The sequence below is a fragment of the Convolutriloba macropyga genome, unplaced genomic scaffold (genome assembly GCF_964194025.1).
Source record: "Convolutriloba macropyga unplaced genomic scaffold, txConMacr16.3 SCAFFOLD_582, whole genome shotgun sequence".
In the NCBI taxonomy this organism is placed as follows: domain Eukaryota; kingdom Metazoa; phylum Xenacoelomorpha; order Acoela; family Convolutidae; genus Convolutriloba; species Convolutriloba macropyga.
Genome location: NW_027452535.1, coordinates 1 through 15,318, shown reverse-complemented (window position 1 = coordinate 15,318; position 15,318 = coordinate 1). Strand labels below are relative to the sequence as shown.

The 15,318-nt window shown below is 34.7% G+C and overlaps 1 long non-coding RNA gene across 1 annotated transcript in view; it reads right to left on the bottom strand.

Annotated features, from left to right (window-relative positions):
- The window catches only part of LOC142357606 (uncharacterized), a 53,714-nt gene extending 43,020 nt beyond the window's left edge, over positions 1-10,694 (bottom strand). Inside the window, exon 1 of the long non-coding RNA XR_012761677.1 lies at positions 9,986-10,694. This is a non-coding gene — a long non-coding RNA (uncharacterized LOC142357606). The remainder of the gene's footprint in view (positions 1-9,985) is intronic.
- Between the last annotated feature and the right edge of the window lie 4,624 nt (positions 10,695-15,318).

Below are 15,318 nucleotides of genomic sequence, written 5' to 3'. Positions count from 1 at the left end.
AAGATAGGATGTGGATATATAGTTTCACCTTGTGAGTTGATGTTGTTGTTGTGCAAGTTGTTGGTATTGTTCATCCAACCTGAGAAGTTCTTTAATATATTTTATATCGTACGAAGCTGGGATGAAGTCAAGATTAACTCTGCATACAATGTCTGTATAAAAAAATTCAGAGAGTTTTAGTGTTGTCCTGGTGGAAAAATTAGGAAATAGAAAAGAGCTATGTGTTCGTTACTAAACTCTCGAACATAGAAAACCGATTCACAACAAATGTGTGAGTAAAGAATATACTCTAAATTGTAAAAATATCTTGGAAACGGACCTGTTTAGGTTTGAAATTTTGGGTATAGCGAAAGGTATCCGCGTTTGGTGTTCTTTGACATAATACTTCCAGTCTGTCCTGTGAAGTAATGTGCATATCTGTTTAGTTTAGGAGATAGAGTGGCTTTCAGTGCTGTGAGACTGAAAGTGGAGAATTGAAGCAGAGTTGGTGTTTCTGTTTCAGCTGAAGTGTTTCTTGAAGCAAAGGCTGTTCTCGTTGATGCGCTAAGAACTGTACTGTGTGACAGTTTTTTTTAAAAAATAGAGAGAAGAGGTGAAAAAGAAAACATTTAAAGAAAGGCTAAGAAAAGAAATTTTTCTAGGTGTATAGGTGAAAAAGAGGCTTAGAAAACTTTCTAAGTTTGAAGAGAGTGTAGAGGAGAGTGAAGAGAGAATGAAGTATCGAAGAGAAACATTGAGAGGAGTTTGAAAAGAGAAAAAAGCAACTGGGTTGAGAGAGTGGTAGACTGAAAAGTGATTTCAGAAAATATGATATAGCCTGGTCACGACCGAATCATATCCTGGCAAAAAAATGAAATTAGGGATTTTTCCCGGACCAAGCCGTGCGTCGGTTGTTAACTTAATTTTTCAGCTGAAGAGATAGTTCCGCTTTATTATTTACTATATTAGGAGGCTTGATTACTTTTCCCAGTGAAAGAAATTGTATTACGGGGGAGAGGGGTGAAAGAACTATGTGAAATATCCCTCTTGTATTGGAGAACGAGGGAATTGTATTTTAGTTGAATTATATTTACTAGGTATTTAGTGTGTTATGCTAAATTGTGTTCTGCTAAATAAAACGAGAAGAATGATTTTGTGCATTAAAAAAATGGTGATTATATGTGCTTATACGTTCGTCGTTCTTGAAGCCGAAATTTTTGATTGTTGTATAAAAACTCTATAGTCTTTCGTCGGTTGGCGTCTAAGACGAGTGTCTCCTGTAGTGTAGTTTTCCGAATTGCTTTCGTGTATTTCAGACAGGCTACAAGGTGTTAGGGGGAAGGGTCATTTGTTGATGGTATGTCTGGGATGGCTAGACTAAACGAGACCGATTTAGACTTGGTGATTGTTGGTTTTTTAGGATGGAGTCTTAATAATGAGTTATTCGAGAAATATTTCTGCATTTGCTCTTGAACGAAATTTTCTTTCGGGTAATATGGTTCAATGTTATTTCTGTGACAGGTGATTTGTCTACCAGAAAAATCTTCTAGTTAATAAGTAACCAACGTGGGGGAGTCAATTATTTTATAAGGTCCAATTTTTTGTGGTTGGATCTTTTTTGATATTCCAATTTGTGTTGCTTTGTTTACAACTAAAACATAAATATTAATTTTAAGTCGTTGCGCCGTTCCAAAACGGCGATTTATAAATGTGCGTAAAGATTAATTTTGGTTTAGATAGTTGTGAACTTCATAATAAACTTCCGAGTGTACCTTTTCACGATTGAGAAACCAATGTGCAAAAGTTCCGTTCTGTAATTTTTTAATTTGAAGGTGATGACAAAGATGATCAGTATGTGTATGTTTGGGTAAGGAATTACAAGGTAAATTGAGTGAAGGTTTACAATTTCCAAAGCTATCTGTAGTAGAAGATAGATTAAACATTATGGGTCGTTTTGGTATTGTCCAAATACTAGTGCGTCTGGTGATAAATTCATATTGGTTTTGGCTTCTGAATTGAATGCAACTTTACTTTCTGTGACCATGTGTCATATTGTGTATTTGAAACTGTGCGAAGAATTGTTTTTAATTGGCGATTATTATTTTCTACAAGTCAATTGGACCATGGTGCATATGGCGTTCCTGGTTTAATTTTTGTGCGGCAAAAGTGTGCAAATTCTCCGTTAATATAATAATTTTCGTTATCAGTTACTAAATTATCTGGTATTCCAAATTTGACAATCCAGTGGCCAAATAACACAGTGAGTGAATCTGTGGCATCAATTTTGGGAGAAGTGTGAAGTACCACGTAATGTGTGAATGAGTCTACGATGACATAGACGTAAGAATTCCCATCCGAAGACGGGGAAATTGTGTCTTTGTATCAAATGAAATACGGTGACTGAAGTATGGTGAAACTTCTAAAAATGGCTGTTGTGGAGCCATGAGGTGGTTTGGCATGGATTTGCTCGTCTATCAATTTAAGCAGTCTTGCATAAGTTTTGCAATCCATTTGTGGATATTTGGAAAATAAAAATTTTCTCTGATTGTAGCGTGCGTTTTTTCACGACCAGGGTCACCTGAGAGATCGTGGGAAAGTGTAACATGAAATATTACTAAGAGAAGAGAGAGTGGTAGACAAATTTTTGGTGATGTTGTTTCTTGTGTACAGTAAAAGAGATGATTCGTTTCATTGATACTTAAGTTTTGGAAGCTTCGGTAATAGTGTAGTAATCTTTTGTTTGCACGAATAGTTATTAAGAAGATGGTAGGGTAATTTTTATAGCGTTTCCAAATGAGGAGTTGTCTTGTAACTGGGTCTTGGTTTTGCGCTTCATACAGAAGTGTATCATTTAATTCTGTTTGTTCGCTATAAAAATAATTGTAAAGTTTTGGAGACTTGGGTATAAAATCAGCCGTTCCCGGAAATGAAAATTTTATGGTGTTTATTAATTCGGTGTAGTTTGCATTTTGATTAGACTGGGTGAAATATTCTGTTTCATTTGTATTCGGTGTGAAATCCGTGTGTTGTATAATAGGATAAGTGTCTTGCAGTAAGTGATTGTGTTTAAGTTGTCGTATTTTATGTTTTTGTATATGTTCCATAGGTTGTGCTTGGTTTGGAATTCGTGGTAAAAAACAAGAAGATAGAGATCATTTTCTAATTGTACCTTGAAATAGTTATCTTTAATCTGTAAATAAATTGGAAAGTGTGGTGATTCTACATTATTGTCTGTAGATACGGTATTAATGTATTCTTTTGATACAGCATAGTGGCACTGTATAGGCTGTGTGTTTTGATAACTGGAAATTTCATTACAACTTCATTGCAAGTTTGGAAATTTCATTACAATTAGCTGGGCATCGCAGAGAATATAAAAGGGTTTTTCTGAATTAGGAATTTCGAGGAGTGTTCCTTCTGTAAGTTCTTTTTTTACTCTGTCAAATGTTTGTTGTAAGTCGGGAGTCCATTTGAAATCCGTTGTCTTGGAGTTGGAGATAGAAAGGTCTGAGAATGATTTGTAAATTATAATTATATATTGAAATGAACTTAAGAAATCCTACATAGATTTGAACTCCCTTTTTTATTTTTTGAAGGTTGTGATTCGAAAAATCCGTCTATCTTGGATTTGATTGGGTGTATGTGATTTTTTCTATCTGATGTCCCAAAAATCTGAGTCCAAGAGAAAGAAGGATTTATCTGGAGCGGCTTTGAGGTTTTCATTTTTGAGAATGTTGTGATGCTGATCAAGTGTTTGTAACATTGTGTCTGTTGTGGTATCTTGAATGAAAAAATCATCAAGATATTTGAGAGTGGTTTAAAAATGCTACTCATAAAGGACGAAAAGGATGCTGGGCCGATTGAAATACCGTAAAATAAGCGTTTAACACAGTATTGTTGTCCAGCTATTACAAAATTTGTGAGTCTTTCTGACTGTTTATCGAATGGCCTTTGTTTTATGCGCTGTTCACGTCAGCTATAGAGAAAACTGGTCCTTTAATGCGTGTTAGTATAATTTGTATTGGTTCTATAGGCCAGAAAATTTGTTTCATCAATCCTTGTGTTCAACTGGTTAGCAATTAAGACGATTTTGAGTAATTTTCCTTTTGTAGGGATAATTATAGGTTTGATGAAAGTATTTCCCGTGGTGAGGGAATCTGTATTCAGGGGTGCTATAATGTCCAATTGTGTCAAAATGTCGAGTAACGGTTGTACTCTGTCTTGTAATTGTAGTGGAACGCGAGTGGCTCCCTGCTTTTTGAAAATTGCGGTTGATTTTAGTGGAAGATTTAATTCTACTTTAATTTTTCCAACATCGAATTTAGATGTTGCATAGCTTTGTTTAAGTCGCGTGAGAAGTCGTGCTAATTCTTAAAATTGTGCTTGTGTTAATTTTGTGTGTTCAAAATTGAACCTTGTGAGCAATTCTTGATTCGATTCTGTGAATTTTGAGACGTCGAATGGTATGTGGAACTTTGTTTTGTGACTTATACTCGCGCTCCTGTTGTTTAGTGCAATTTAAGCAATAAACTCTGTTAAGTGTTTTTGATGTACCTTGTGTAAGGTAACTTGAGGTATAAGCATCAATGAATTCTGTGAGTTACTTAATGCGAAATTTTGTTGTTTGAAAATCTTCTAGTGAAATGTCTTGTTTTGCGTACCCAATTATTCCTTTTACAAGGGTAAGAGGGTGATTCAAGGGATTTTGAATTAATATTTGGATAAATGATTGATAAGTATATTCAAGGTTGTTTTTGTTCATTATGGAGAAGAACATATTCTTCCGTAGTGGCATAAATGAAAAATCAGACGCGTACACGATAGTATCGTTTGAATTTTTATTTTTACATTCAAATGCGGGTAGGGAATAAGTTAGAATTCTGTGTTCTTGAATTGCAATGAGTGATCACCAAAGACGGGAATTAATCGTGAATAATATGGGGATGGTTTTATTGAAGAGTCATAAAATTTTAGTAGTTTTGTAGCATTTTTGTCTTTAATTTCAAGTGTGTGAGATTAACCTTTGATTGAGTCGACATATTGCTCTAGGAAAAGTGTGCCTAGGATATTGAAGTTTGTTTTTGATACATGGAAAGTGGGTTCTGCTCTCTGATGCATCTGGATATAAAGTAAGTTTTATTGTGCCGTTCGATTGTAATCGAGAAGTAATTGCTGCTGAGAGAGCAAAAGTTGATGCTTTTAACTGTGATATTCTTTAATTTCATTCCAAGTGTCATTATTTAATACATTAAGTGAGGCGCCAGAGTCAAATAGAAAGTCTATTTCAAGATGTGGTGGCCAAATTGTTTTTGTGTGATCGGGTGTTTGTTGTATATATATTGTTAGTGGTAATAACCAGATATTACTTTTACATGAAGTGAAAAGGATGTATTCCTCTGTGAGAGTATTACATTCCTCTATTATAGTGAGGTGATTGTGTTCTAGAGCTATTATTAGAACTATTTTGTGAGGTTGATGGTCTTGGGTATGGTGAACCACTTCAACTCGGTGGTTTAAAATTACTATTACCGTAATAATGTTTTGAGTAAGATTGTGAGAATTTATTTGGGCTTCTATGCCTTGTATCATTTCGGTGTTCCCTAGTGTTACTTCTAGAACGATGTGAAAATGGTAGTGGTTTACCTGTCACATTGTTTGATATGACTTGGAAGGTTTTGGTTACCTTTCATTGCTTGATTGAAAGTTTGTTTTTGAAAGTTTGGTTTGTCGAGTGGTTTTGTGTTTCTTTTATCAGGACATGTGGAAATGCTATGCCCTGAGCGTGAACATTTTTTAAACAAAATTTTAGGAAGAGTGGTTTTCCTCTAAAGTTCGGGTCATTTGTGTACATGTGTCGTACTACATTGACCCCATATGCAATATCGTGTTCCATTGCATGGATATCATTGACTGTGAGATGATCAATATCAAAAGAAAGATTATTAATCGAGGAGGAAAGAGATGAATTCGTATTTAATTGATGTCTATCTATGTGTGTTCTTATGATATCTTCATTGCATTTTTTTTCTACTAAATGTGCGAATAGAAGTGTTTCCAGTGCAGTTGGTTTGTGATTTGCAAACTTTTTTAGTGTTATTCTGGCTAATTGTGGATCAAGTGCTTTGACAAGTGCGTCATTCATTTGTGCAATTTGCATATCGGGAGCATTGTTAAAATATGCTTCTCGAGTCATCTGCTCGACTCTAAGTGCTAAAGTTTTAATTTGTTCACCAGAGGCACGTGTTATGATCTCTAATAAAAATTTTTATTGTGATTGCGATTGTTTGCCAATTCTTTTTTTCCAAATCTTTTTTATGTCGAGTGGTAGATGTGAGTACCATTGTTGTGCTGGTCTAATTAGGGACGTTTGTATCATGGCAATTCGTTTCAGGATCCAAGTTTCATGATATGGTGAATCAGTCTGTTCTGGTCCTGCTGGCATTACCATGTTTGGTAAGATAGCATTTAGAAAAGCTTCTGTTGTGTAATTGGGTCAGTACCATCAAACAGTCTTAAGGACTGTTGCATGGGTTCCAAGCCACCTGAATAAGGGTATATCACTTGTGCATTTCTATGCACTACAGGTGATGGCATTTTTGTTGACGTTGCCTGTAAATAATAAGGCGTTGGAGCATTTATAGTTTGTGTACTTTGTGAGTTTATTTGTCTAACAATGTTAACTAATTGTTGTGGGGTTATCTGAATATTTTGGTTGGTAGCTAGTGTAGGTTGTGTTGAATTATTTAGAATAATTGGTTTCAGTGTTAAATTGTGCTGAATTTTGTCTGTGTAGACGTGGTAGGGGTGTATTCACATTTGGTAGTGTAGGTAAGGTTGTTCTTAGTGGATGTGAATTTTGTGTCAATTCAGTTGAACTCGCAGGTTGTCTGTGTTGGTGATTCTGTTAAATATGTTTGTTATCAGTAGAATTGTTAGTAACATTATTATTGTTGTTATTGTGGTTATCGTTTTGCTCATTACTTTCAAAGTCGATTGATGTGTTTTCCTTGTGTGATCATCAACTAATAATGTTCAGTTGAAATCTGTGTCTGTGGTTTCATTTAGACGGGTATCTGGTTGAGAATGGATTATAGTATCCATATTTTCTATTGGTGGGGCTTCCAGAGAGGTGTTTGTTTTCTCTGAAATGTTTGTACAAGTAAATGGCTGGGCTCCCGCATTGTAATTTTTTATTTCTTTATTATGGTGATTAATGGTTAGTTTTTGAATAGTTTCAGATGGTATTTCTGGAATATTTATGGAATTTTTTGGAAACCAGTATGGATCGTAAATGTATTGGAGCGTCTCAGGTAGTTTAGGTAGTATTTGTGGAAATGTATCTGCTATTAATTTTGTGGCTGGAAAAATGTGTCTTAACAAACTTTTCCAAAATCTGTGTATATACCAAGATAAAAGTGTAAGAGAATCAAAAATCTGTTCTTCGTCTAGATCTGCATTTTTTTTACAGAACTTATGTATGTTTTAGAAAGTGATTGAAGCCTTCTATTTGCTGTCGAGCAACTCTGTGTACGCTCTCTTTCCGTGACTGTGATTCATGAGCATTAGGGCGGATGCAGGGCTTTAAGGAATTCAAAAGAAGATTTTCGAAATACACCTTCTCTATCTAAAGGTTGTATTTCTGACCATACTCCGTTGAGGAATTCAAAAAGTGTAGCAGATAATGGTTTTAATAAAATGTCATATTTTAAAGAGGTATTTCTGTTTGTTAGGGGATCATAAACGAAAAGAACTGAGCCCTTTGTGAGTTGAACTCCATAAATTTCAATTAAATATGAAAGGAAAGCAGTCCGTGAAACTAGTGATGCTTTTTCTGGCAAAGAGCGGAGAGGCTGTTGCTCTACTGCAAAATAGTGGTATTTAAGTTGTTTTGCTGTGTTTAAAAGTATATTTAATTCATCTTGGTGTTGATAGTGTTTAACTTCAAAGGGTAAAATGTCGCGTGTTAAGCGTTTGTTCTATTGTGTAAGAACAGCCGGTTGTAATTTGTCCAAATGTGTTGGAACGTTAGAAGAAGGTTGATCAACGTGATGATCCATTTTGTGTATTTTGGTGTTCAAATATTTGTAGTTTTGTTTTTATTGGGGCTGTGTTCCCCTTTTTCTTAAGTTTTAAGTAAATAAAGAGTAAAAAGCTATGTAATCTAGTTCTAGCTAAGTTTCTTTCTCAAGAGAGAAAAGGGTGTTTTGTGTGAGTTCCTTTTACGGTTAGATTTTGTTAACTCACTGGTCGCACCAGTTAAAGCAGACCCAAGGTGGGTTGCTTTCACAGCCTTAATGTATAAAGAGCTAGGGGCTAATGATTTCTGCGCGCGAAGTAGGCTTACTTATATCTCTCAGACTAACCAACTCAGTTAAACACTGAAGATAAACTTCTTTTATTACGGTGGGAATAAAGTACAGCACCGGAGTCAAGAGTATACACATGGTGTATCTAACTAATAGACTGACTACAGTTAGTAGAGTTCTCTCTATATAAAAGAGAATAGTGTCTTCTCAGTCTCTGATTGGATGGAGGTGTACATCCAGTATTTCTACTGCTACACTATGTTTTATACTTTAGGATAGTTTTTGTACCTTCAGTTTTCGAGAACTGAGGACAATTTTTTGAATAAGGTTTTGAAAAATTTACATAACAAAAACGGAACTTGAATTCTAGTGACTTTGGTACAGTAAACTATGCACATTCTTGTTGAGATTAAAATGAAGAGCCTGATTAAGAAATGAATCTCAGCAAAATGAGCATACCCGGAGTTGAGTCTCAGTGAAATTCAGTACTGATGAAGCACAAATTAGTAACATACATTGCGGAAACATGGCATTCCAAGTTAAAATTAAATTATAAAACTAACTATAGTTTACTAAAACGTAAGTCGCTAGTATTCACGTTTCCATTCAATTGATGAAACCACAAAACAAAGTTTCATCAGTTGATGAAACTAAATTTTAAATTTTCCTCAAAGTATGCCCCATAACAATTTTGTTTCGGTGTCACCATTATTACAATGACAGTTCATGAAAAAACTTTAGAGCTCAAAAGTTTTCTCACACTTTCTTGGTGAATTGTATTCTGCGATGAGGAAAAATAGACGGTTCCTGATACCATTTACAGTAAGTAGACGTTCAACCTCCTGCATGGTTCGTTGGAATGCCAGCAGTTCATTATCGATGTCGCCGAGTGTCTCCCTTGCCATAAACTCACTTATGCGTTGCAGGGGAGAGCGTTGCTCTTTTTTGACCTTTCAAGTGTACAAGAAGAAAATCGCTATCGTCTAGCCGCTTTTGAGCAGATATATTAGCGTCAACAGAATCTTAGGTTTTTAAACCCAGCTTCATGTATTCTAAGGCGACGAATACAGAGAAAAATTATTTGATTGTCAAGAAATTGCCTTGTATTTTCATCAGTAATGTTATACAATGCATCTTATGTTAAGACTAATTAAAAAAATTAAAGTTTCTGCTGTGTTTCCGTGTGATTTTTGGGCATCTTTCAAATTCTGTTTGCTTCTTTTGGTCAATCATTCAGCTCATTTTTTTTTCTAATTCAACTTACACGTTTTTGCGTCCTTTTGGCATCATTTTTTCTAATTTTGTGATGGAGAACAGATGAGAAATGAATACAGCAAATTGTGAGAAAATTTTAATTCTTTTCGCTATAAGCAACTGTTTCGATAATGTTTACTTTTACTAAAATGGCTGCTTGGTTTTGAACTATTGGAATTATGCAATTTTGTAGCTAATGCACAAAAATTTTACTTCTCACCAACCCGCATTTTTTAAGTGCAATCAAAAGTATGCCTTTAAAAACAATAGCTTTTGGCTGATAAACATCCAGCAATTTAATAAACTTGAAATAGGAAGCGAAATTGGATATAATTATAGTTTTTAGAGATATTTTAATCGAGTTATATATGAGACATCCATAACACAAAGGCGCTTTGAAAATTCTGATATTGAGGGAGCAACACAAAGAAATTAGTGAAGCTTACCTTCTCTCATCGAATATAGTAATGATATAACAAAATTTAATAAACTGATGTCCAATTCAAACTCAATTTTGTTGGAAACAGTCTCTTTTATGGTGCTTTTCATCTAGATTTCGACAACACTACTCATCCAGACACTGGTAACAATATAACCTCTGTTGGCAATAACGAAAGCGATTCCGGATTACTACCTGTTTATAATCCGCGAAAAATCTGGGATATTAAAGTTGCGTCACTGGCGATTACCAAGTTGCTCAGGCGCTGTCAAACAAAATTAGGAAAATGTAAAAGCCAGGAAAAATAATCAATCAGAGGAAGAATTTTGGTTTAAAATGGTAACAAAATTGTGTCTTGAAATCGCGCGTGTTTTTCTTTTCCATTATGCAAAGCTACTGCTGGGAAAAGCTTAGCAGAGGTAATCAGATTTATTTTCAAGTCACGCGCCGGTTATTTTTGTTTTTATTTGCTTACCTAACTTGGTTAAGGGAAACATTTTATAACATACGTAATCAAATCAACTTGCTTTCTGAAATTTGTCACACCGACCTTTTTTATGGAGGATGAACAAAATTGGTGGGTGCGTGAATTAAACAAGTTAAAAATAAGAAATGTTTTGCTAAAACCAGCGTGTAGTGAATTATGGGAAGGTATTACTTTGTTTATCCTTTCACAGCAGATGCGAAAACAAACAAATAGAATGCGGCAGTCTATATAGAGAGAAGAAAAATGTGATTTATTTATTTATTTGAAAAGCCACGGCGTGAAGAAGAAGCAAAAACGGTAAACAAGAAAAAAGACAAATAATCCACGTTTTTATTGACTTTGTGACGAAATTTTGTTCAATCAAACACAACGAGCTCTTTCTACCTCTTGACGCCTTTGAGTCTAAATTGAGCATTAATCATAACAGGCTTTTCTATCTACACTTAATGCGTTCAATAGAAGCGTTTCCTAGCTTTTTATGATGATAGAAAACAAATCAATTTTACCTTCTTGTTTGTGATAATAAAGCGCCCTTTCAAACTACGGTCTCCCTTTTTAGCAACATTTTAGCATTTGATGGCAACATCTGCGAGCGTTTACATGACAACAATTTTTGAAAATCGAGCACAGTTTCTCTTTCTAAGCCTGTGATTGTTTTAAAAGCAGAAGGCTTCCCTGTTCATCCATCACACAACTTTTCTTGATTTACATAAAGTTATGTATTCTTGGTAATCATTCAAGTTCATAGATAATTTGTATGATTTCCTGTTTGTCATATAAAGATCTTATATGATTTCCTGGACATCGAAAAGGAATAGAAAAAAAATTAAAAGCCGAAATAATGGTTCTTTTTATCTACATGTTCGGCTGAGGTTGCTAAAGTTTCATGGAAATCAATTGAAGTGATATATGACACATAACAACTTCACTGGTCCCAAAACCACCCGTTTAATTAGTTAGAGGGCATATGTTAAATATATCACATGTGCAGGAAAGTAAAACCAATATGTGTTGTTTGCACACCTAATAGGAAAATGATTCTAAAGTTGCATGCAAAATTTTTTTGATTGTTTCTTTTTTAAAACTGTATTTTTGTAGGTGTTTAGCATGGCTTTAGTGAATATCAAAACTTTATTCAGATACATTACAACAGTTGCTTAATTATTTAGAAGCGGACGTTAATCCAGAGCCTCATTGAGGCGAAATTTTTAAAAATAGGACAAACTGTATCCAAGGCCAAGATAATGGCGGTTGAAACAACACAAGATGAAAGCAATTTTATTGATATACAGAACACAAAAGAATGATCTCAAAAACAAATTGGAGGTCAAATCGATACGGGTATACTAATTGTTTGTACTGTTGATCCATTACCTTTTATTGATCCATCACCGTTCCACCACCGAACAAATGACATTTGCAGGAGCAATCAGAATGAAGTTTCCAGTAGTTAGGATCACTTATATAAGAAACCTGAACAACCAAACTGATGAGTAGGCACCCTTCTGTTTTTTGAAGTTTTGAGCGAAATATGTATGATTCTCAAAAATATATCATCTAATTATATGATAAACGTTGTCTCGAACTACACCTCGCTCTTCTTGAATGAAAAAAGTGAAGGTCAAAGGATACAAGAGAGCATCAAAAGTGCCAACGCATCCCATATAAATTTAGTACCAACAAATACTGCTACAAAAATTTTCGACTTCAGTCCAAATGATAGAACTCAAAAATTGGCAAAGAAACTTTTGTGTGGAAACCGGATATTGTTAAATGAAAGTAGGCAGTGACACAAAACAATCATTTCCAGTAATTACATCTCGGCAACAAAACCTGATTGCAAAAGTCGCCAGGGTTCTGTCCTTTTAGTGAGTGAAGCATCATTATGAACAAAAAAAATTGCACAAGAAACTCATAGCAAGAGACGAGTTTTAGAAATACTATTGATATGCATCAAGCTGCCTCTCATTACAAATTTCAGTTTGAAAATCACCGGAAAGCCTTTAGGCATAGTTTTTTTTCCTGAAATAAAATTGCTTGTTTACATGTGACCCTTTAAATTCTCCACGTCAAGAAGTCAACTGCTCATAAGACTCCGAATCGAGGAAAAGTTCTTTGAGCTACCCGGGCCGAGGAATTTGGCCAAAATTATGTAAGATCAGCGGCAACTAGCGTTGACAAGTCGGAAAATTCACCGCAATTTTCTTACATAATTTTGCGTTGAATGCGTTGAATTTAAAGACAAAAATTCAACGCATTCAACGCAAAATTATGTAAGAAATGGCGGTGAATTTTCCAACTTGTCAACGCTAGTTGCCGCTGATCTTACATATTTAGCGTTGAATTTAGCGTAGATCTTACATATTTAGCGTAGAATTTAGCGTAGATCTTACATAATTAGCGTTGAATTTAGCGTAGATCTTACATATTTTTGCGTTGAATTTAGCGTTGATCTTACATATTTGGCGTAGAATTTAGCGTAGATCTTATATAATTAGCGTTGAATTTAGCGTAGATCTTACATATTTTTGCGTTGAATTTAGCGTTGATCTTACAAAAAATCAACGCGTAGAACTCTGGGTATGGGAGTCGAACCACTGACCTCCTGTTTACTTGTCGCCTCTTCTACCATTGCGCCACCGTACCTTGGTTTCCTTAAGAGCCGCAATCCTTATAAAGCGTAGATCTTACATATTTTGCGTTGAAATTAGCGTAGTTCTTACATATTTTGCGTTGATTTTAGCATAGATCTTACATATATTGCATTGAATTAAGCGTAGAACTTGCATATATTTCGTTGATTTTAGCCTAGATCTTACTTATTTTTCGTTGAATTTAGCCGAGCTCATACATAAGTTCAACGTAATCAATGCATTTATCATGTGAGATGTACTGGGAAAAATTTAAAAATTTTTTAAGTTTTGAAAAAATTTTGAATTCCTAAAATGGTCTGAAATGGTTTTTGCACCGTAAGAGAGCAAATGGTTTTTTTTGCTGACTTCATTTTTCTCAATTGTGCAGTATAGGGGTCGAAAATTAAGATCTACGCTAAAATTCAACGCTAAATATGTAAGATCTACGCCAAAATTCAACGCTAAATTATGTAAGATTAGCGTTGAATGCGTTGAATTTAAGTAAGATCTACGCTAAACTCAGCGCTAAATATGTAAGACCTACGCTAAAATTCAACGCTAAATATGTAAGATCTACGTAAATTTTCAACCCAAAATATGTAAGATTGGCGTTGAATGCGTTGAAATTATGTAAGATCTACGCTAAATTCAACGCTAAATATGTAAGATCTACGCTAAAATTCAACGCTAAATATGTAAGATCTACGCCAAATTTCAACGCAAAATTATGTAAGATCTACGCTAAATTCAACGCTAAAATTGTAAGATCTACGCTAAAATTCAACGCTAAATATGTAAGATCTACGCCAAATTTCAACGCAAAATATATAAGATTGGCGTTGAATGCGTTGAATTTATGTAAGATCTACGCTAAATTCAACGCTAAATATGTAAGATCTACGCTAAAATTCAACGCTAAATATGTAAGATCTACGCCAAATTTCAACGCAAAATATATTAGATTGGCGTTGAATGCGTTGAATTTATGTAAGATCTACGCTAAATTCAACGCTAAATATGTAAGATCTACGCTAAAATTCAACGCTAAATATGTAAGATCTACGCCAAAATTCAACGCAAAATTATGTAAGATTAGCGTTGAATCCGTTTGAATTTATGTAAGATCTACGCTAAAATTCAACGCTAAATATGTAAGATCTACGCCAAAATTCAACGCGAAATTATGTAAGATTAGCGTTGAATGCGTTGAATTTATGTAAGATCTACGCTAAATTCAACGCTAAATATGTAAGATCTACGCTATAACTCAACGCTAAATATGTAAGATCTACGCCAAAATTCAACGCAAAATTATGTAAGATTAGCGTTGAATGCGTTGAATTTAAGTAAGATCTACGCTTAAGCGTAGATCTTACATAAATTCTACGCATTCAACGCCAATCTTACATAATTTTGCGTTTTTTAGCGTTGACACCTCGGCCCGGGGTCTGGCATATCTGTTGGGCGAAGAACCGTTTCAAGTGTATATTGTGTTTTGAGGCTTCACCGTGTGTCTTTTTATGCGTCGCAAAAGGTTTTCTATCATATCTATCGTTTTTCAAGAAGAGCGCAAAAAAGTGGAGCGAAAAACGCAAAGAAGAGCTTTTTTCTTTCCAATTGTTATCGTGCAAATCTGGGTGGCTAACACTTTGTCGGCAATCAAACAACAGCGTGGGAGTCCCAAAAGTTTGGATTTCTAATTTCCTCGTCAGCAGGCAAGCAGTCGCACTTAACAAAGATCTCCAACCCAGTAATTGAGTTTCCAATATTTTCTCAAAAATCTATTGAAAACAAATTTTTGGCATAAAAACTGTCCCTTCTATTTTTTTCAAGAAATGGTAGAAAATTGATAGTTTTTCTAACTGAAGGCCTTCTTGATTCTTTAGATGCAGTTTTCTGATGACACTGATCTTGTTAAACAGAAAAACAACTAGTCCAAGTTAATCGCTGCCTATGAGTCGGAAACTTTTGTCTTACAAAATCGTTCAAACTTTTGGTTATGTACCTACTCTGAGGACTAACATTCTTTCTCAAATGTTGAATGAAACAGATCACATACTCAAAAATTGCATTCTTCTTCACTAAAAGGCCAAACAAAAAATGTGGTAATCATGTAATCGTAAAATTTGACCCTACTGGATCACACAGAATGGCAAGAAATAATTATGTGCTAAATTTCGCTTGCCTGACTAAAAATTGCAACGAAGACACCAAAATTTT